This window comes from Marmota monax, unplaced genomic scaffold (genome assembly GCF_021218885.2).
Source record: "Marmota monax isolate L192 unplaced genomic scaffold, Marmota_monax_Labrador192_F-V1.1 WCK01_AAM20220418_F8-fsc00027, whole genome shotgun sequence".
Classification (NCBI taxonomy): domain Eukaryota; kingdom Metazoa; phylum Chordata; class Mammalia; order Rodentia; family Sciuridae; genus Marmota; species Marmota monax.
In genome coordinates this window covers 3,653,771-3,677,112 of record NW_026694617.1, presented here as the reverse complement: position 1 = coordinate 3,677,112, position 23,342 = coordinate 3,653,771, and the positions used below count along the sequence as shown (strand labels likewise).

The 23,342-nt window shown below is 33.9% G+C and overlaps 1 protein-coding gene across 12 annotated transcripts in view; it reads right to left on the bottom strand.

Moving 5' to 3' along the window:
* The window catches only part of Foxp2 (forkhead box P2), a 547,259-nt gene that overhangs the window by 448,340 nt on the left and 75,577 nt on the right, over positions 1–23,342 (bottom strand). The window contains exon 3 of one of the 12 annotated variants that reach the window (XM_058572108.1): positions 17,048–17,078. The exons of the other annotated variants lie outside the window; for them this stretch is intronic. The gene's annotated coding sequence lies outside the window, so the exon portion shown is untranslated. The remainder of the gene's footprint in view (positions 1–17,047; positions 17,079–23,342) is intronic. 12 annotated transcript variants of the gene reach the window in all.

Here is a 23,342-nt window from a genome sequence, read left to right as displayed (position 1 = left end):
CCCTTTTTCATTAGAAAAACAGAAAAAATAAGAAAATATTACTTATTAAAAGGGTCTTTCAAAATTTTCTTAATGTGAACAGAACCAAAATGCAAAGTTTTCATTTCTAAAGTATACTGGTTGTAAGAAAACAGTTTGTTATTTGGAATATATTTGATACGCATCACTAAAATCCTGTCAATATTACCTACTTACTTGGTAAGCCCTTTCTTCCTGAGCAGGCTAAATGTAGACCAATCTAACTCTAAGCAGAATCATCAACATAAAAAGAGAGATGAACAGATACGGCAACAAATATATCTGAAAAAGCATGTGAGGACTTAATAATGTCCAGCTGCAAAGAACAACAACTCCTGCAGTTGCTCTATAAACAGCAATCATTAGTAATATTTGTTCAAAGAAATTAACTTTTAATTTGACTTTTAATAGTTTTTTTTAAAAAAATCAATAATAAGCTATGTAAAATGAACAATATATATGTTAGTTGTAAAATTATAAATGTCGTATGTATTAAGATATTGTTAGCTGCAATGAAAAGATGCTTGATAATGCTATATTTTGTCTACTAAAGTTTCCCTATTAAATGAACTGTCATCAAAATTAAGTGTGAATAGTGACAGGAATAAAAATGACAGAATATATTAATATATGCTAGATGTAGGGCAAGATGATGAAAAGGAAAACCGGAAACTTCCACGTAGTTCTGTGTAACCTACGGAAACTCACCTTATCTCTTTAGGTTGTGCTTCTTCAACTACATAATGTCACTCAAGGATTTTCTTAGTTGAAGTAGAAACAAAGCACCCAAAATTTCATGCACTTCTGCTTTTCCTTACAAAATTCCTCTGCTCCTTTTCCTCTGTGAAAAGTGTCTGTCTACATCGATACTTCACAGTCACTTTTGTACAATGTCCAAGGACAGACTCACAAACAGTAGCTCACCCCATTTAGTTGCATTTGGTTAAATGTATTTCCCTCAGCTCTCTCTAAGATTCTAAAAAAACAGTGAGTTATAAAATTAATATTAAAACATATATGTAGTAACCCAAATATAAAAATTATTTGGACAAAAAAAATTGTGAAAAAATAACAATCATCATAATCTTATTCTGGCTATGCCTTAGATCTATACTATTAATAGTATTATTAGTGTGTTCCAGTTAATTCTAAAAATTTAATAAAAGGCAAAATTAGTTCTTATCCAGCAATAAAAGAGCCTCAAGAGTACCCTGTGTATACTGTTAAAGATTGCATCCTAGAAACATGAAAAATTACTGAACGTGGTATATATATCAACACATCAATTATTTGCTTTCATTCCTAGTTAAAATTCAGTGGCAGAAAGAAAAAAAAGGGCAGAGGGGAGAAAATTTGTCATATAAATCTTTCAGTATCCATGCAATAAGTTTGAATAAATGATGCTTTTTCCTTAAATGTAGTTGGGAGTATTTAGTAGTAACTCTTCTCATTAATTCAATTTGTGTAAGCATGGTAGGTTTTCCTTATATACAAAGGAAAAACAAAATTAAAAAAGATAAAACAAAAAGAAAAAAAATCAATGAAATAACACAATGTTAAGAAGTAACGTTTAAGAGGAAATCAAAGGAGAGGAGAGCAGCTAAAAAGACTGAAAGAAAGATAAAGGGCAAAGGATTTAAAAATTAAACAGAAGGGAAAAGATTAAAGAAGGAAAGGCAAAAAGCAATGCAGCAGGATTTAAGAAGCCAGTAAAAAGAAAAGACATGCAGTGACGACAAAGGAATAACAAGTGCCAAAGGAGAGGCATTCAAAGTAAGGAAAAGCGCAAGAAAGTAAAATAAAAGCAACTATAAATTAATTTTAAAGCACATTATAGGAAAGATACAATGTAAAAGGGCTTCCAGTTTTTCATCTTCTTTGCTCTGTTATTGATAAAAAGAAAAATCAGTGTTTACACACAGCAGAGTCACAACAAAATTTCTCAAGTGCAGGGTTGCAGCATGGCTTAGTGTGCTCTGAGATTGGCAAGTCATAACATTGCACTGGTAACTTACCTTGTTCTATCCCACACTATGACTATTTTATAATTTACTTGATGAAGCAATCCTCATCTTACTTGTGATGTCCTTAGCTGACCAATGCTGTGACTTTATGATTTAACACTGTCTCTGATTTCTGAAGTCCTTAACTTATGCTGAAATCAAAGAAGATCACCATGGGCAAAGTGAATCAAATGGATTCACTTCTAAATAATCAAAGGCAATGGTTCCCAACAATGGTAGTACCACAGACTATTTAAAAAAAAACATTTTATTTGTCATAATAATTGAATAGAACTCCCTGTATTTAATAGGTAAGGACAGGGATGCTAAATACCATGTAGTTTCCGGAAGAACACCTTTTAGGTATAAATTACATTCATAAATCTAGTTCCTAAATCCATTTTCCATTCAAATATAGTGTTACTATGTATTTTCATACACATTGCATTTTCTGGAAATTTAATATAAATCAAGAAATATATTTTGTGTTGCAAGAACTTAACCAAGAATTGTTCACTATTTCATAAAATGAAATCATCCAATGAACACCAATGATGTTCCTGGAATTTTAGACTCCAGTACAAAACATTGATATTAGTATAATTTATAGTCATCACACACATGGTCATTCAATGTATGCATGCAAACATTTACTATATAAATGTCTGGGCATTTAAATCAATAAAGAGTTACTATAAATTATGTTACAGTATTGTACAGCTTCATTCAAGATATAAACAGGATGTTATAAAATGCATGCTTTCAAGAAAGATAATATATCCAAGAGATGTAAGGACCACTGGTCTAAAGGGTAGGAACTGAAATATGAGAACTCATTAAGATCAGGGACCATAGGTGCACCATGAATGTTTACTGAATAAGTAAATGAGCATAAAGCAAATAAAACATCATTGTTCCAGCACAGCCCATAGCTTTTCATTTATGTATGTTTACTTCTATTCAGGTGTAGAAAATTCTGTCTCTCAGTGGGAAGTAGAATATGCTGATGTGATTACTTCAAATTTAAAGTGCACCATCTTTTTATTAAAATCTCTCTTCTAGCAACATTAGCTTCAATGCAACATTAAATAGAAACGTAGCAGTAAATACTAAAATCACAAAACTTTTACACTAAGATTTTACTTGCATAAACAATTATAAGTGGAATACAAATTACTATCGGTACGCTATATACTGCCCTATAAAACCTAGATTACAGTGGCTCTGGAGGCTGAGACAGGAGAATCATGAGTTCAAAGACAGCCTCAGCAACTGTGAAGCTCTAAGCAACTCAGAGAGACCCTGTCTCTAAATAAAAATACAAAATAGGGTTGGGGATATGGCTCAGTGATCAAGTGACCCTGAGTTCAATTACCAGTACCAAAAACAACAACAACAACAAAATTTTGAAAACCTAGATTATTTCTAAAATATAAAAATAAGTTAATGTACAATCACTTTGGAAGACAGTTTGACAGTTTCTTACAAAAGGTAAACAGTCTAACACACAGACCAGAAATGGTGTTCTAGGTATTTAGAAATGAAAACTTATGCCTACATGAACACCCACACAAAAATATTTATGGAAACTTTATTTATAATTACCAAAACATCACAGCAACCAATATGTCTTCAATAGGTGAATGGTAAACAAATTAAAATAACTATATAATAAAACTTTATACAATATAAAAAAAATGAACTATTAAACCCTGAGAAGACATGGAGAAACTCTGGATGCATACTAACCTAACAAGTTACAGAGGTCAGTGTGAAAAGGCTATATATATACTATGTTATTCCAACAACATAAATGCTCCAAAAAACACAAAACTATAATGACAGCAATAAGTCAGTGGCTGCTCATGGCTCACAGGAGAGGCAGGGACAGAGCTACAAATAGTTAGACCACAGGGATTTTTAAGAAAGTGAAACTACTCTGTATGACACTGTGATAGTAGATACATGACATTATATTTGTTGAAAGTTACAGAACAAAACAACACAAAGAATGAATCTAATGTGAACTCTGGATTTTAGCAATAATAATGTATCATTATTAGCTCATCAATTGTAGCAAACATAACACTAATCCAAGATGTTATGAATGGAAGAAACTTGGGGGGGGCAGATAATGGGTACTCTGTACTTACTACACATTTTTTTCTATAAACCTAAAACCACTCTTAAAAAGACCATTAATCAAAAATGAAGGAAGTTAATAAGTCAGGTTATATGTTTATAATCCTTCAATGGAAACATTTTATGGACAGACCCACACCATATGTACTCTGAGACTTTGTGTGGAAGTACCCAGCTATATGTGTGCCTCTTGTGAAAACCCACGTTTTTACTTACTCTCATCCTCACCTCTAATCATACTCCAGGGAGGTAGAAAACCAATAAATATTTGTGATATTGAGTACTTTCATTAGGCCACAGGGCATGGCCACTCCTTGGGATTGTGTGTGTGTGTGTGTGTGTGTGTGTGTTTCTTTCTTTCCTTCTACATGTGCAAAATATCTCATAGTTCACCTGTGGGAAATAGAGTGGAACAAACAAATGAAACTTACTTATTTATGCATTTGTTCCTTCTGTATTCATAAACCAATAAAAAGTGAGAGAGACATTAATCAATAGCAAATCTAAAAAACACAGAAACATAAGAGAGAAGCAAAAGCAAAAATAAGTAGGATGCTGGAGGGCTAACACATGAGTTAACCCGTGGTTGACAATGGAGAAAAGTAAAGAAGCTACCTGGCCCATACTTTGGAAGCACAAAAATCTCTAGAACTAGGTACCTCCGGAAGATGTACATATTTACACAGTTTAAGAAGAAATTAGACCATCCTCCATTCTCTCCCCTACTCCACACAATCAGACAACACTCTTTCCCATCCCAGGAAGAAATCCATTTCATGGTGGACAACTTTTTATATGAATTGATATTTTCACACTTTCTGATATTGAATGTATGTGGAAGAAGAACAGGAATGGATAGACAGAAGAGGAAGAAAAAAATGGGGTAAAAGGGAAGGTGAAAATCAGTAAGATACAAAAATATTAAGAACTTAAGATTAAGCATGCATTAGTTTGGGTTGTTCAAAGAAAAAGAACCACTAGGAAACATGTGTCAGTTTCAATGAATTGGCCCACATGTTTATGAAGGTGGAGAAGTTCCATCATTTACTATCTTTAAGCTGGAGGACCAGGAAAGTCCATGATGTAATCCAAACCTGAAGGTCTGAGAACCAGGACCCTGAGCCACTGCTATAAGTCCCAATCTGAGTATGAAAACCCAAAATCCAGAGGGGCTAATGTGTGATGGCAGGAAACAATGGATGTTCCAGCTCAAAAAAGACTGCAAACTGGGCATTCCTGGGCTTCTTTGTTATTCAGGATCTCAATGGATTGGATGATGTACATCCTCATTACTCAGTGTCCCTCTACCAATTTTCATACTGATCTCTTCCAAATATTCTCACAGATATACCCCAAATAATATTTTACAAGCTATCTTGTCCTTCCTTATATCAATGAATTTGACAGAATTAACCATCACAAGGCATAATTCAGTTGCACTCATTAAGGAAGAAAGAGATTTGGTTGATGGTACTTGCCCTTAAGTTTTCAGGATTCAAACAGGAGTAAAAATAGTTGGATGCACTTCAGAGGACGTATACTTCATTTTTCATTTTTGCCATCTCACAACTAACCTAAAGTAAAACTTCCTAAGTAAATATGCATTCATAAGCATGCATCCATCTACATGAAATACTATACAAGAAATCAGTGCAGGTAAGAAAAGAACAAGACTAAATACCAAAAGTGAAATCAGGAAAAGGAATATCTTGAAAAATTATTGAAATACTGTGAAATGTAGTGATAATTAAAGTATTAAAAAGAAAGTTCTTATAGATCATAACACATCTTCTCTTCAAGAAAAAATTTTACCTAAATTTCTGGCACAAAAAGTACCCTCAAATAATTAACAAAATATAAACTATATTTTATTGTCATCTTCATTTTTATAGACCATAAGATCATCCCTGATAAAATAACCAGATTATTTAATAAGGAAAATATTCTCAGGTTACTATTATAAAGAAAGTTCTGTAAACAAGGAATTCAATAATTATATTAAATAATACTTTCTTCTCCAAAGAGAGGGGAAATGTGCAAGTACATATTTATGGAATTCATTTCCACATATAATTTAAAAGGCTCACTATCTAAATTGATATATCACTAGAATGAAGAATCCATTTAAAGGGAAAATCACCTAAATAAATATCCTTAAGTTATAGAATAATAAAGATATTAATGGACTCTGCAATAGTATCCCAAGTATTTAGGTTTGAGATATAACTTTCTATACAAATGGTAAAGTATATTTTTTTAAATGACAGGAAAGAAGTTAAATGAATACACATATGACTTTGACATATGTTCCTGAAATGGATCAATCATAATACAAAGGTATGAAACAAAGATAATTAGATACAGGCATAGGATATGGGAGAGGGAATGTATAGCATATGAAAGGAAGTTAAGCATATTTTTTGAATTCTGATTTTCTGGGTGGTTCCCCTTGTCATATAATGAACTATTACCTTTCATTCCTGAATAACTGAGGAGATTAAAGCATTCAACTGTAGCTCATGAATTACTCTGAAGGCTATTCAGAATTTAAATGTTATAACTGGTCTCTCATTTTTCATTGTCTAATAAATGAGTTTATGAATGAATAAACAAGTTCATATATTCCAAACACTAAACCATTCATAAACCCCCAACCCATTCATTTATTCAATAAATATTTACTGATGTATAGCAGTTGCGCCCTGTACTAAATGACAGCCTAAGTAAGACTGACATACCTTATGCCCCCATGGCATTTACAAAATGGTATGGAAACAGGCACAAAACAAATATTTATTTGTCATAAAGAGTTATGTGGAATAAGCTGTAGAAGAGAACAAGAGAATAAAGGAGTGAGAAGTTACTTTAGTGAGGGGTGTCAGCAAAATCTCACAGACAAGGAATCATTTAAACTAAGACCCCAAATATGAGGAGCACACCACACATGACACAGAGAGGAGGATTCTAAACAGTGGAAACTGCAAACATAAATGCCCTGGCTCAGGAAGGAAAGCCAGTGATGTCAGGTAAAGTGAGAAAAGGAAAAAGTAGTTACAGACAAGGTAGGAAATTTGGACAGGAGCCACAGCATAGAGGACCTTCAAAACCAAGGTAAGAGGTTTGCATTTTATTCCAGGTACAAGTAAAACCCTGACACTGAGGAGTGATATGAACTGATTTACATTTTTAGTAGAATTCTGTGTTCTCTTAAACTATACTCTGTGGAAAACGAATAGGATTTCTGGTATAGATACTGGGATGGTTTGGATATGAGGTGTCACCTAAAAGCTCCTGTGTTAATTCAGGAATGTTACAGAGGTAAAATTATCAGATTGTGAGAGCTGTTACCTAACCACTTCTTGGAATGAACAGAGTGTTCACTGTAGGCAAGTTGGAAGTGGCCAGAGGATCTGGATCACTGAGTCATGCCCTGGAAGGGTGCATATTCCCTGTGGCCCCTCCCCCTGCCCCTACTCCTGGACACATGAGTGTCCTCCACCACACCCTTCTGCCATGATGTACTACTGCCTCACCTTGGGCCAATGGAGTTGGTCCATCATGGACAAAACCATGAGCCAAAATAAACTTTCCCTCCTCTAAGTCGTTCTTGCTAGAATTTTGGTCACAGCAATGCAAAGCTGACCAATTCAGAAATTGGTACTGAGAAGTAGAGTCATTGCTGTGACTAAACCAACTATGTGGTTCAGAAGCCTTTGGAGCTGATTTGTGGGAGGTGTTTCAAAAGTTTACAGATTGAGGCTTGAGAAACTTTAGAGCTCAATGGGAGATTCTAAGGAGAGCTCAGAAAATCAAGATGGAAATAATAAGGAACTGTGATCTCGAAATTTCAGAGGGGAATGAGGATTCTAACAGGAATTGGACTGGAGGTCATTTGTGTTACATTTTACAAAGATTTGTACATATTTTGCCCATTTCTTGAGATTTCATGAAGGGCTGAATTCACAAATGGAGTAACTAATCTGGTGGAGGAAATTCCAAGGAAGCATAACACTCAGGTAGTGTCATAGATATTGCTGGAGGCTTTTAGCCAGGTGTGCTGTGAGAATTGGTAGCAGAAAGAGTAGATAAAGAATTTTAAGAATTTTCAATTTGGCCAGAAAAAAATGCATATAAAACTGGGGCCATGGAAAGTATGATTGTTGAAAAGATTATAGCCACTAAAGAGATTCTAAATGCTCTGCAGAGACAACAGGAAAGACAGCGTGCAATCATCTCAGGAATTTGACAGATCATAACTACTAAAGACTCAAGGGTCTCAAAGGGAAAATTCCTTTAAGGAGTTATTTTGAGGGCACCATGCTCACACAGGGGTGCCTAGAAAGTTATTTCACTGTGCTTAGCCACCCAGACACTCAAAGCCACTGCAGGCATAATGCCAGGAAGCCCAATACTACACAAGCTGGTAAGCAGAACTTGGCATCATCCACTTGGTACTGTGGTGCTAGTTCTGCAGGAATGAAGGATGCTTGAGTTTCGGGGTCAGGAGGCTACCATCAAGATTTCAATAGAAGGCCTGAAAGTCAAACAAACTTTAGGAGGGTCAAAATTCTTGAGGGCAGCCCAAGAGGGTGATGTGAGAGTGAAGCTTTTATAAAGACAACCTGTTTGTGCTACACCCAACAACGCCAGAGGGGTAGGACTGCCCAATCCCTGTGGAAAGCACATATCAACACTATGGGTCCTAGATGCTATATACAGAGCTGCTGGACTTCTTTCTTCTGGCTAGGTTTCAGTCTTGTCTTGGTCCTGTCCCTTCTCTATGCTTCCTTCCTTATGGAATAGGAATGCTTGCTCTGTGCCACTGTATATTGGATACATTTAACTTGCTTTTGTTCTTTATAAGGGCTCACAGCCTAGAAGAGATTGCCTTCAATCTCAGATGAGACTTTTGACTTGGAATGTGTGGACAATGCTGGACCTTTTGAGATTACAGGGATGCTTGGAAACGGACTAAATGTATTTTTCATTGTGTGATAAACATGAATTTTGGGGGGTTGGGTGGGGGAAACGTTAAGGTTCAGATAGTATATTTTCCCAAAAGCTCCTGTGTTGATGCAGAAATGTTTATAGGTTAAAAAAATTGAACTGTGACAGCTGTATCCTCATCAGTTCATCCTGGTTTGAATGGACTGGGTGGAAACTGTAGGCAAGTCAGGCATGCCTTGGGAGGGGATGTCACTATGGAGATGTCCTGGAAGAGTTTATCTTCCCTATAGTCTCTTTTCCTTCTCTCTGATTCCTGGCCTCCATTTCCTGAGCAACTTTCCTCTGCCACACCTTTCTACCATGATGTGCTATCTCACAATGGGTCCAGAGCAATGGAATTGGCCCACCATGAACTAAATCTCTGAAACCTTGAGCCAAAATATATCTTCCCTCCTCTAAGTTGTTCTTGCCAGGAATTTTGGTCACAGAGACACAAAGCTGATTAACACAGATTCTTAGCTATTTGTGGTACATGAGACATTCTTTGAGTCTATTGAAGCCTACTACTTGATTGGAATGTCTGTCCCCTACAAAACTCATATTGAAATTCAGTGTCACTCTAACAGTATTAGAAAGTGGAAACTTGATCCAATCATGAGGGCTCTATTCCCATGGGACAGACTAGGAAATTTTGCCTATTAGATCAATGCAAATTTCTGAACATGTATAAAATGTATACATGTGAATGTATTTTCCATATAAATGGGTTAATTTAGCCCCTTCCCTTCTTCTTCTCTCTACTTTTCCACCATATGATTGATGCAGCAAGAAAGCCCTCACCAGAGTCAGAACTACAATATTAGACTTTCCAGCTTGTAGAATTGTTAGTAAATAAATGTCTGTTCATTATGAATTATCCAGACTATGGTATTCTTTTATAACAACACAAAACAAACTATGACACCTCAAATCCCTCTGTGGATAATACAGTTGAATGTATAAAGTAAAACACATAGAATTACAAAGAAAACTAAATACAGCTTGTATATCCCTAATTTCTAAACCTGAAATCTAAAATGTTCCAAAATCTGAAAGTTTTTGAGCACTGACAAGTGGAAAATTCCATACCTGACCTCATGTGACAGATCACAGTCAAAATAGTCATATTAATAATATTGTATAACACCACTTTCAGGGTACCTGTAGAAGGTGTATCTGGAGCATAAATGAATTTCTTGTTTAGACTTGGATCCAATCCCAAAGATATCTCATTATCTATATGTAAGTATTCAAAAATTTAAATCTAAAACACTGCTGGTCCCAGGTATTTCTAACAAGGAATACTCAACCTGTCCTCTGAAATTCATTTCTGTCAAGTACACTTGTAGGTGAAAAACTCAGATTTAAGAATTCCTGATAGTGAGCATGACTGAAAACAGAGTTAAAAGACCAGGTATGGAAAGGTGTAGATAAGGGATTTAGATTCTTTGCTTATTAGATAAATCCAAATTTCTTAAAACGAACAAAATGTGCATATATGTTTATGTATTTTCTTTTTAGTAAGTTGAACTTCTGTGATATATTTATTTCAAATAAGGCCATGTTTTGTCACATTGAATCCAAGTTTAAATTAGAGTTTGTAAAAATTGTCCTAAGGAAAATTCATAACTCTGTGAATATTTATTGATAATAATGATGAATACAAACAACGAAATAACTAGTATTTATTGAGCACTTATTATTTTCCAAACACAAAGCAAAGTGCTTTATACTGTAATGTTTGGTTTAATTTCTATAACACTTTGAGATAAGACTTTTTCCACACTCTGCAAATGCAAAAATAAAATTCAGAACTATTAAACACCTTGTCCAGGAGCACACAGCTGGTGATTATCAAAACTGGAAATGGAGTCCTAAAAAAATATCCAGAACCAGAAGTTACTGAGTATCCACTAAATATTCAGTGCTAAGTTTTCAATAATTGTAAATGAAAGTACAGACCAGGCATCAGACCTTGAAGAGTAAACAATCAACTTCAAGGAATAGCAAACACTCATACAACATTAATGGGATATAAGAGACCATAAAATTATTTGCTGACTATGCAGTGTCAGCGTTAGGCCTTCACAAAAAGAAGAGTACTGTATTTTGTGGCATATATTTTAAGGAAAATAAATGGAAGACTTTAGCTGATTCTTTCAAGCTAGTAGGTAAGTTTTAGATATGCTTAAAGGTGAAGGAAGCATAATCTGGCAATAAATCATGAAGTTACATGGTACAGGCAAGAGATGGTCTTGATGGCAGAAAACTTAACACCAAATTCTAGATTTTTTTGTCTCCTGCCTCTGAGATCTTAGAAGTTACTGAAATCCCTTGTTACTCAATACTCTCATTAGTAAAATATGTTTAATATCTACTTTTGAAAATACGTTGCAAACAAAAAGGCAGTTTTCCTTGCAGTTTTGCATATATATGAAACAGCATTAGAACTTGTTGATTTTATGTTGCCAAAGGTCAGGGACATCATGCAATGCTTTATTGGTTTCTCTTTTTCCAAACAGCACCGGTAAAGAACTTATTGCATGATTCTTTTCTGCATGCCTCATTTGGAACTTAATTTCTATGCATCAGCAAGATCCTCAAGACCAACCTCACTAGCATCCCTCCCTTCCAGTCCACCCTTAGAACCCAGTTTGATCAAACTAGCTCCTGAGTGAGAATGAAAATGGCTAGTCATGATTTAATGTGTTATTCCTTCCATAAAACATCCATGCTTAATCGTAGCTCCCCAAAGTCCTTTGGCTAAAAACTGGAAAATACAAGAATGTCATGCCATGTCTTATAGAATCAGAAAGAGGGAAGCTAAAATTCTGGGACTGAAGGGGCTTTGCATCTTCTTCCAACCACAGTGCTGACCAGTAGCAGCCATTGTAAGGAAACTACTTTAACTAGTCTAATGATAAAGTGAAGGAAATTATCAATTAAGAGTCTTAGAAAGTTGCTGTCAGCTAACTAATTAAGAAATGGGCATTTGTCTTTGAACATTTTTAACAAAGAGATGTTAAATAAAAATGGCAAAGAGTAAATCTGAATGGTGGGAACCTGGATGCTACCAAATTAGTTTCTTTCCTTTTGTATGTTTTAAGCATTTCTTAACTTGACAATTACAAATCTTATAAAGAAGTTATTATTATAGTGTACTCAGAAACATGTTCAACAAGTAATTCCAATTTTAATGTTTCTCTTGTTTTGCACCATGCTAACTAAACTTCTGGCAACTATGGATGACAGACTAGATAAAGCACATCTGGACTCAACAAAAATCTTTATCCCAAATTCTTATGAATTCGAGACTAGGTCAAGATAAGGCTTTGGGGGCTTTTCCTAAACCCCCAAATTATAATAGAGCACCACTAATTAACTGTTTGTTTTAAACATAACAATATAGCCCAAAACTATGTCAATAGACCTTGCCAAAGCTCAATATAATATAAAGTACACATGTGATATCACAGACACCAGACATTTCAAGAAACTAAATAATGCCAATTTATATCAGTTTTGTAATTTTCAGAGAACTTTCGGCTACATTGTTTCAGTAAATCATAGATGTTAAAATTTGTATACTCCATAGGGAAAATTGTGCATTATTTCAATGCAAGTCTTCTCATGCCAGATGATAAGCTACCCTCTGGCATATTTTCAGTTAAAGCAAGCTCTCTTAAGAGCCTTGAATTAACTTGTTGAAATTGCTTAATATGCTAATTGTATAAATAATAATTTAATATATGGTAGTGATATGTATTTATATTTCTTTACAAAGTTTAACTGACAGTTTAATAGCCAGCAGTTTTGTGCTTCCACAATGGAACATGTAAACATGATTCTTAAGAGAAATTACAGAAGACCAAGAGACAGAAAAATCCAAACAAGAATGTCCTCTGATGACTGTATAGATTAACAACTAATGCAAAAGTCCTAAATTTAAAATAAACTTCAATAATATGAAACTAAGGTCTATTCAACTTCTCAAAAAGGTGCAAGCATTTCTTTTCCTTAAAAACACACAGCCAGACAGCCTGGAATTTGTGATACAGACCTCTCCCATCACCCGGGATTCTGATGATCCCTGCAGGCAACCAACAACTGCTGTATCTGTGGAATGTGCTCTTTGAACTGTACAAAAGCCTTCAGTCTTCCCTGCATTCAGCAAACAAAAACTGCCAAGTGCAATTATTTCTCTGATTTAACATAATACAAGTGTTATTTTCCCCTTTTCTGCACCCTACAACTTTCCTAGTGCCAGTAGTGGCTTATAATGTATACACTTACAAATATAAGAGGAATCATTTTCCTTATAAAAATTAAATTTGTTTTAGTAATACAATAGTTCCACTGAACATAATATAAAATTCAACAGACACCATATTTCCTTTTGTGTATATGTTTTAAGAATTCTATTTCTATAGAAAGATTGGAGGATTGAATGGGATTAGTCCTTTTAATTATATGACTGGAATCTTCAGCTTGAAATCTTTCTTGCAAAAAAGGACAAATACAATAGTTGTTTATATGCAATTCATTTACCAAAAAACCTCATTAGAGCTAATGAGAATATATCCTTTCAAATGTGACTATCTTTTGATATTCAAAAGAAAATGAAAAATTTTAAATAGTCCTGAGATAGAGTTGCATGTATATTTAATCTCACCTACTAGTAAGATGTTAGAACAGAGCATTCTTCTAGCCTACATCTAACATAAAACGCTTTTTCAATGGACTATGTCCTTGACTTATGCATACCTAAGTATTTTTTTTCAAAATGACAGTATTAAACCCAGTATTGAAAAGTTAGTTCCATTTGTACATTAATACTTCCAACTGTGGGCTTGTATAAAATAATTATCAGCTGCTTTACTCTATGTGAAAATATTTGAAGTTTTGTTCATAAAATTAAGTTATGAAGAGATAAGGCACTATCATTTATTTTACACACAAAAAATAATTATCAAATAGAATTAGATATTACAGGAGACACTAAGAAAAGATAAGGCATATTTTTGTTCAAACGAAGCTAATAATCAAGTTGAGGGGAACAGGCACAAATGCATAAAGCAATTAAAGCATAAAAATATTATATACATTTGCCCTTTCTAATTAAACAGGATCTGTTCATTCCATGTTCGCTTTTACTCGAAGTTCAGCTTCATACCAGTTTTGAAAGCCAGAGGCATTGTAAAGTGTTACAAAACAAGGCTGAATCTAACTAGCTCAGCAGTTGAACCTTTCTACAGATATGGATTTCTCTTCTCCTCTCTCTTTATCACATTCTTATCTCCTACATTAGGACACTTTTTAATTACTGATCCTATAAAAAGTCTTTTATTTTAACCAGTCATGTCATATGGGCTGTATCATTTTGTGATGCATTTATTAAATAAATATTTATTAAGTAATGACTGTGTCAAGCAAAGGATAGTCAAAGAATCAGTTTAAATTCAGACATGTGAAGGTTCAAATTCCAGGTCTGTCACTTAGTAACTGAATAAACTACTTAAGTTTGTACTTAAGGTACATCTTCCACAAAATGTACATAGGAGGATGTCATCAACAATTCTGAAGGATCACAGAATCCCAGAGGAAGCTGTACTTCAACTGCCTTGAAGGGCAGTAAGGATTCCTCTACCACATAAGAAGGCGCAATTTCCTGACAAAAAGAAAACAATATAGATACATGGAGCCCACTAGGAAATCACTATACAAAGTTCTGAAACATTTTAGGATATAGAAGGTGAGGTTAGAGAGGGTTTACATGAATATTATACTTTTTTTTGATTTTTGTGTAACTAATTTACTAGAGTGAGGGCTATATGGAGGGAAAAAAAGGCAAGAATTACAGAGTTTAAAATTTTGGATTCATTCTTATCTTTTAACCCGTACATCCATTGTCCAGTCTAGAGAAAGGAATACTGTGCACAAAGGGTCACAAGGCATAAAAATGCATGAATCTAGTGATCAATGAAATTGCTGTAGAGTAAGTGAAGCAATAAAGAAGAGTCCTAAATATGCTGAGTAGACAAAACATGACGCTAGAGAGGTAGGCATGGTCCAATTCTTTTTTTTTTTTAAGAGAGAGAGAGAGGGTGGGGGGAGAGGGAGAGAGAATTTTAATATTTATTTATTTAGTTAGTTAGTTTTTGGCAGACACAACATCTTTGTTCGTATGTGTGCTGAGGATCGAACCCGGGCTACACGCATGCCAGGCGAGCGCGCTACCGCTTGAGCCACATCCCCAGCCCACGGTCCAATTCTTAAAGGTATGTTGGACCAGCCTGAAGACTTATCTGCATTCTGTGCTAAATTATAAGGGAAAAACAGCAAAATTTTAAGCAGATTTTAAAATATCACGGTAATTTTTGAAAGAGTAATCTTGTTACCTAGTCAACTGAATGGGAGAAAGAGTGTGAAGAATTAGGTAAAGCCATTGCAGGGGTCCAAGTGAAAATTTTAGACTAGGGTTCTGGCAGTGAGGTATTGAGAGATGAACACATTTCACACCTAATTTGGAAGATGAATCTATGTGATTAGGAAACATTTTAATAGAAGATGAAAAGAAGGAACATGTCCAGAATGACCCCATATTTCCTACATGGGCATTTGAGTATAAAATGGTGTTTGCCATTCACTAGGAGAAAATATAATAAGAGAAGCATACTTTGACATGTGGGGAGGGAGCTGGTAAGGAGCTTCATTTTATGCATAATTTCAATGGATTCCTATGGGACCCTTAAGTAGAGATTTCATGGAGACAACTGAAAATGCACATCTCAAATTCACAGAATAAATATGAGCTAGAGATAGAAAAGTAGGAGTCTTAGGTCTTGGAGTTGGGTGTGGTGTCCATACCCCAAATCCCAGGGATTTGGGAAGTTGTGGAAGGTGGGTCACAGTTCAAGGTCAGTCTTAACAACTTTGTGAGACCCTGTCTCAAAATAAAAATCAAAAGGGTTAGGGATGTAGCTCAATTGTAGAGAACCCCTGGGTTCAATCCCCTGTACTGGGAGGCAAAGAGAGGGATAAGCTTCAGCACTACAGATGGTAGTTAAAGCTTTGGGGATAGGAGAGCTCATTTAGAAAGTAATGTACCCAGTGAGGAAAAGAGCTAATGTTTTGAAGTGGGCAGGAAAAAAGACTCATAAAGGAAATGTAGGAAGAGGAGTAAGTGAGAGAACATGAGGTGAGAATATGAGATTATAGGAGGAAGCAGTCAGTAATGTTAAATATTTCAGGGAAGACAAGGCATTAAAAACTGTCCTTTAGATTTGTCAACACTAACACTACTGCATGACTTCTACTTAAACACAACAATCTAAACCCCCAATTCTAATTACTCCTTCCAAAAATATTAATACAATGATAACACAAGGAAAGAAAGTTATGACCCCATGACAAATCATAGCAAAAGCAGCTACATCCATTAAGGAGTGCCATCATATCTTAGTATACATTACAGATCCTCAGAGGAAGTTGTTCAATGAGTCAATCAGCACTTATTCAATCTTTCAAATTCCATCTTAGAGGAAAAGACACTGACTCAGGAGTTTAAAAAAGATAGTGAGAAATACCTAGGTGTTACAGCTAAAGAAAAAAAAATGCCGAAAAGTCTATCTCCCTTAGAGTGAACTCATACTAGTAATATTTATATTCTATATGTGTTTTTTCAAAGGTAGAAAAAATCTACTATAATGTGAAAATTGTTGGTCTGTTCTTTCTTTTTTTCACTGAATGAAATTATTTTTGGCTTAATTAACCAAGATCGTTTTCTTTAATCACAGCCCTAAAAGATGTGAACTGTTCAACCATGATAAAATTTTTGTATTTCCTTTCAACATAGTCTTCCTAAGCATTGTAAGTCAAGAGAAATGACTACAACTCACCTTGCGGTGCAGTATAAGCAAACTTCCTTTTCTGAAAGAGAATACCAAATAAATTCACTCACCAAAAATTTTTATTAAATGCAGGATGTATGTCAGCACCGTTCAAGGCATTGGGAATTCAGGCTGAACAAGGCATGGATGAGTTTACCAAGTACTGGGAAATAAAATGGTTCCTTGTGAAGTTCATTCTTAAAGTATGACCGAAAATTTTAAAAATCACTGTTTCCAGGTATTTGCATATAAACATCTTTTACATTACCATAAATTTCTATAATGAAACTCTTCAGAAATTTTATTTCTTAAACTGCCTCAATTCATTATCTACATAGATTTAAATTAAAAGACCTATATTTTCAATAATAAAAATTGAGAATATCAAATTTAAGTCATTTACATCTTTAAAAAAATAAACAGAAGATAGGAGTACCATAAAAATATTTTAAAACTGAACAAGTAAACCAAAGCTGTCTTCTAATAACTGGTTAGGTATAAAGGATTTGTAAAAATTAAGAGACTTGAATTAATGGAGCACTGAGCAAAAATATATGTATACAATTTTACTCTGAAAAATCTATATGGAATTTTTATTTAAAATTTAACTCTGATTTGTTAATTCAAATACATGTGTTTATGCATTGGTGTTTCACAATAAAAAAGAGAGAGAAATGGTTACCAACAGATATTCTGTGTAGCAATATGTGTTTTTCATCTGAACAGAGACAGGAAGGGTTGACTAGAACAAGACTAATTAAGAATCCTAGGGAAAAAAAAATGGCAGTGAGAAAAAATGGAAATTGTATGAAAGGAAATGGCAACAAATAAACTAATTAAATTTCTTTCTCTGAGACAATTGCTGACCCACCTCACTAACAGTGTCAAATTTAAGAACTTATATTAAAGGTCTTGCTTTGGTCATTCTACCAACACTGACTCACTCTATCAGTTCTTATATCTAATAGAAAAGATAAATATCATAGTGTTACCTATTATAAATATAAAATAAAAGGATGTGCTATTCTCACAAAACACAATAGGAACAATTAAAACAAATTTCAGCTCACTTCTGCCCTTTTGCTGAGAATAATACCTTTAATAAGAATGTCACAAAATGTATAAATCTATTAATCTGATTATGAAGACTGCCTAAGGTACCTCAATATGTAAGGCTACTAGAAAACTAAAAAAGTCAAAATCAAAACACATGTGGTCACTACATTATACAGGGAAATACTGAAGGGACTACATTCACATGTATTGTAATGGACACTAGAATGAGCATTTCATAATAAAATAATGATATGAATGCAACAGCTCCATTTTGTCTGGATGTCAGGAGATATGCAAAATATTTCATCATTCTTTGTAAAATCTCCCTGAAATCCTATGTTATTAACTTTTATGTGATGCTTTTTAAAAAGGTGACATATCCTCTATGCTTCATTTGTATGATTTGAAATAAACCAAAATATCACTTAATGGTGTAACTTTATTAGGAAAAAATAGCAATATGTTGTATAAACATGCTGGAAACCAAAAGGGGAAATTGAGCAATGGAAAAAGGATATGAAATTTCAGTTAAAGAGGAGGAATATTTTCAAGAGACCTATTGTACATCAAGGTGACTGGAGTTAGTAACAATACATTGTATAATTGAAAATTGCTAAGAGTAAAGAGTAAGTGTTCTCACTACAAAAAGTAATAAGTTTATGAACTGTTACATAAAATAGCTTGATTTAGCCATTCCACAATGTGTACATGTATCAAATCATAATAGTGTACAACATAAATATCACATTACATCAAATGCAACCTTAAAGAAGCTCTTCAGTATGTGCACAAAGTGATACATACAAATATGTTCACTGCAATATTATCTGAAATAATAAAAACTGGGAAACAATAAGTCGTTCATACCAAGGAAAATTTTTTTTTTCAAAAAACTATGCCTTAATCAAATTATGGAATGTTAGAGAGCAATTAAAAACTAATGAATATTACCCATCAAAATATCAAAAATGCAAAAAAGATAAACTACATGTTGGCAAGACATGGAGCAACTTGAACTCTCATACCTTAATAGTGAAAGGATAAACCACTATCTGGTATCTGCTTTAGAAGATGTGGAATTTAGTGTCTTTTACACACAATATACATCTAAATAATATTCAGAGAAGTATTATTCCTAAAACTAAATTCACTAAATTCATTGATATGAATGCACAGGTCTTGGCACCCAGACAAAATGGAGCTGTTGCATTCATTATGAATTAAGTGAATGTGGAATGTCCCCCCAGAGCTCATGTATTGAAAGCAGGGTCCCCAATGAACAAGGTTCAGGGGAAGGAAGATCTAGGCAATGACTGGATCACAAGGGCTCTAAATAGATTACTAAAATTTAGAATGTGCTTAGAGGAAATAGATCACTGGGTGTATGTTATGCAGGGTTTATCTCCTCTCCAGATCTTCTCTTCTACTCTGCTTCCTGGATGCCATGAGCTGAGCAGCTTCACTCTGCCACACTGTTCTGCTATGACGTTCTACCTCATCTCAGGTCAACAGCAATGAAGCTGGCTGACCACAGCCCAAATCCTCTGAAACCATGGCCCAAGAAGGGGTAAGAAGCTGGGTACAATTTCTCATGCCTATAATCCCAGAGGCTCAGGAGGCTGAGGCAGGAAGAGTTCAAAGCCAGCCTCAGCAACAGTGAGGCACTAAGCAATTCAGTGAGACCTTGTCTAATAAAATACAAAAAAGGGCTGGGGATGTGGCTCAGTGGTCATGTGCCCCTGAGTTCAATACCAAAAAAAAAAAAAAAAAAAAAGGAGGAGGAGGAGGAATAAGAGGTGCTCTACATCATTATAGTGAAGTCTGAAGACATAAAACAAAATTGTAATGTATGTCAAATTTGAATATGAGTGCCTACTATGTATTTTCTGAATGTTAGAATATTTCAAAATGCAAGTATTAAAGAAAACTATCACTTTGGACTCTACAATGAAGAGAATTTGAAATTATTTTCAAGGAAACACATTACAATAAATTTGCTCAGATCAGGAGATTAATTAATGCTTTTTTAGACCTTAAATTACCTAAGATGACCTATATGTTTTATTTTAGGTGAAGATTTTAGGTCTTAATAAAATTTATACATTTTACAAACCTAAAATATTCTCCCTATGTAGACTAAATGGTATTTTATTATTTACAAAACAAAAAATTATAGCTAATGAAATTGTCAATAATAAAATTATTAAGCACATAAGAAATTTAAGTAGAAATGATCATTAGGTCATATATATGGAGGAAATATATTTTCAAGCTATTCTGTAATATCTGACCAAGACCACTTTGCTTCTTCTTTATGTCATTACCCATGGCTATAATAAGAATGGAGCATGTGAGTAATAATAGTTGCATGGATAGAACTGTCAGCTCCACAAAATTAGACCATAAATGCATCCACTAAAAAGGAGTTACTCATTTCAGGAATACTCAGTCCCCTGTCCCAGATAACACTTTGCATCGTTAACTTGGAAGTGGACTCCATGGGTAACTAACTGTTCCTTCAAATAGATTTGGAGATTACCATGCATTTTGTGTTTAACAAGAAATTTTGTCTTTACCATCTTGCCTTTAAACATGAAGAGATATAAAGAAAACACAAGTTTTTAGTAGTTTGCCTTTTTAAAAAATAATAGTCACTCAAACTAAGACTTAAGGCTTTTGTGATAAATATGTACGTTTGATGGGAGTTTGTCCTCAGATTTAAATACTGCCTCTCTTAATTACAATCCTCCCTTTAGTGTCTGAGAGCAGACATTTAGTCAAGAGTTGAGTATTATTCAGCACTCACAAGACACAAATTTAGTCAGATATTTAGGCAAGATATGCAGGCTACTTTTTAAGGATCTTAACAGTTGTTTTTGCTGGAAAACCTACATCATTATAAGAGTGCAAGGAGTTTTGTCAAAATTACTATTTTTAGAAGATCCAAATCAGTTTTGAAGACAGCTGTATAAACCTCTCGCAAGAAGCTGGTGCCTCACTATTTAGTATAAACTAAATCACAGGAACATCAATTTTTAAAGAAAGATTCAACTCCTTCTTTGCATTTTTTGTCATGTCAAAACTGACACCTCTTTTTTATACATTTAATAAATAATCTTATTTCTCATATTCCCATAAATCTTCTCAAGATGACCAATGCAAATCCTTTTGATCTCTAATCAAGATGTAGTAGTATATCATTCTCTGAATTACACACTGAAGAAAAAGAACCCTATTCTATTTCCTGCTGAGAATTTGTAAAAGAAATATATGTGTGCGTGTGTGTGTGTGTGTGTGTGTATCTCCATCAGATATTCTTCTAAGGATTTATAAACATTCCAGGTACATTAATATGAAGTTTCAGAAAAACTGGGGCACAAAGAAATAGTAACTTTTTAAATATTTCCATGTGGTGATAGGATACATATTTCCTGAATTCCAGAACTATATTAATTCCAGAAGAATTCTCTGCTTCAGGACTTAACAAATAAAATAAATGGCTACATAAAATAATGCATATTATTGTATACCTATATATTTTTGAGAGAGATACAAAACCACACATAATGTGGGCATATAAACACATACATACATGCCAAAAATACATTTATTCTCTTATATACACACAACTGCTGTATAAGTGAAGGGCAAGCAAAAGATCACCAACACTAAATAAATGACTGCTCTGTCAGGTATTCTGTGTGTTTGATCATTAAACCTTGACATAACTCTATAAAGAAGTTATTATTGTTGCTTTTTTACATGCAAAACTTACCCAGAATCCATGTAAATTAGAAGTGGCAGCGCAAACATTTGAACCCAGGTCTGTCAAACTCAAAATGGGGCTCTTTCCTCCACAACATGCTTAAAATAAGTTTCAGAAAGACTACAAGCATTGCTTTATGCCTCTTGAACACAGAAAAAAAAATTCATTCTGGCACTATGAAGAAACATAGCTAGTTTTTAAAACAAAATCTGATTTTATTCCCAAAATTTCAATATGGCAAAGGAAAAGTTGCTACAAAGATAATTCTTAGTTGAATATGTTCAAAATGTAATTCCTTGGTAATCTGGGCTTTGGCCAAGACAAATCAAAATCATAGATATTTTACAAATGCCAAGTTTTCAGAGAAACAAAAAAAATAAATGCAATAGCAACAGATGCATTCTCCCCAGACATTTGTGTTGAGCCTAGCTATCTCCAGAGCCTGAAGAAAAAGGGGATTTTCATATTTCATTTTTATGAATAATAAATTCCTGGTTTCTTTTTAATGTCATCGAACTACATAGGAGTATGTTCACTCCTTGGAAAACTAACCACTTGAAATTACTGAGAATGAAAGAAGAAAAAGTGGGGAAGAAAAAGAGAAATGAGGAGGAAAAAGAAAGAAAAAGAGAGAGAGAGAGAGAGAGAGAGAGAGAGAGAGAGAGAGAGAGCGCGCTAGAAAAAAGCCCATATCTGGCTCTTTTATAAAACTGAAAGTATAATTATATTTAAAATTTTCTATTCAAAGAAAGACAATCATTTTTTTATATATTACAACATAGCAAAAAAAAATTAAAATTTTGTATCACTTAAGTGAAAAATTGTTTCTGAGGATGACAGACCTCTGTGGAAAGCATATGAAAAATCAGGGAATAAAATAATGAGCAACTCATTGAAGATGAGGAGTTCAGTACTACAGAATGAATATTTTTATACTTGACATCATATGTGTCTATTTTTAATTTTACAGTGAAATATTTATCTTAAAATAAAGCTAAGTTCATGCTGGGTAAATAGTCAAGAAGTTACTTTAAAAAGGCAAGTACAGAAGTCCTTCTCTATAGAGGTTAGCACTTTTCCAAAATAAAATATACTGCTTTGTAATATAATAAAATATTGATTTTAAAATTCTGTCTTTTAATTTTTTTTAAATTCTATCTTTTTAACTTTGAATATTCAGTGTCAACAGATCACATTTGAAATTGTCTCAATTTTTCTCAGAATTCTACTTAACAGAATCATTGAGATTGCCTTTTTAATTCTTTTTTGCTGTGAATTACATTACACATGCAAGGAAGTACCTAAAATAAAGACATGAAACTAATGTTTTGTTTTCTCTTTTTTAAATTAATAAATTTTATGCTTTAAACCACTTTTCTAGATTTACAGGAAAACCAAGCAGAAAGAACAAAGAGTTTCCATATGCACCTTCCCATCCCCAACATATATACAGTTTCCCTATTAACATGTTATATTACTGTG